Genomic DNA, 333 nt, shown 5'->3' with positions numbered 1-333 from the left:
TAGTATATATATGTTTTATATTGAATGTTTAATATTTTCTTTCTCTTTATACATATATATATATATATATATTAAACAATACAATATAAATATACCTTTATGTATCTATATATAAATACATAAAAACACCTCTGAACTCATTTTTTTTCGTATTTCCACCTAGGGTTTAGGGTTTAGGGTTTAGGGTTTAGGGTTTATTGTTTATTGTTTATTTTATATTCAGGTCGTTTAATATTAATAGACATTCCTAGTCGTCGTGAGTTGGCGAGTAAGAATGTATACAACGTACGTGGAGCAGCAATGCATTGGCAGGGGAGCGGAGACTATTTATGC

This window comes from Eimeria mitis, genomic scaffold, assembly GCF_000499745.2.
Source record: "Eimeria mitis Houghton genomic scaffold, Emh_scaff715, whole genome shotgun sequence".
Lineage (NCBI taxonomy): Eukaryota > Apicomplexa > Conoidasida > Eucoccidiorida > Eimeriidae > Eimeria > Eimeria mitis.
This window is presented reverse-complemented; position numbering follows the sequence as displayed.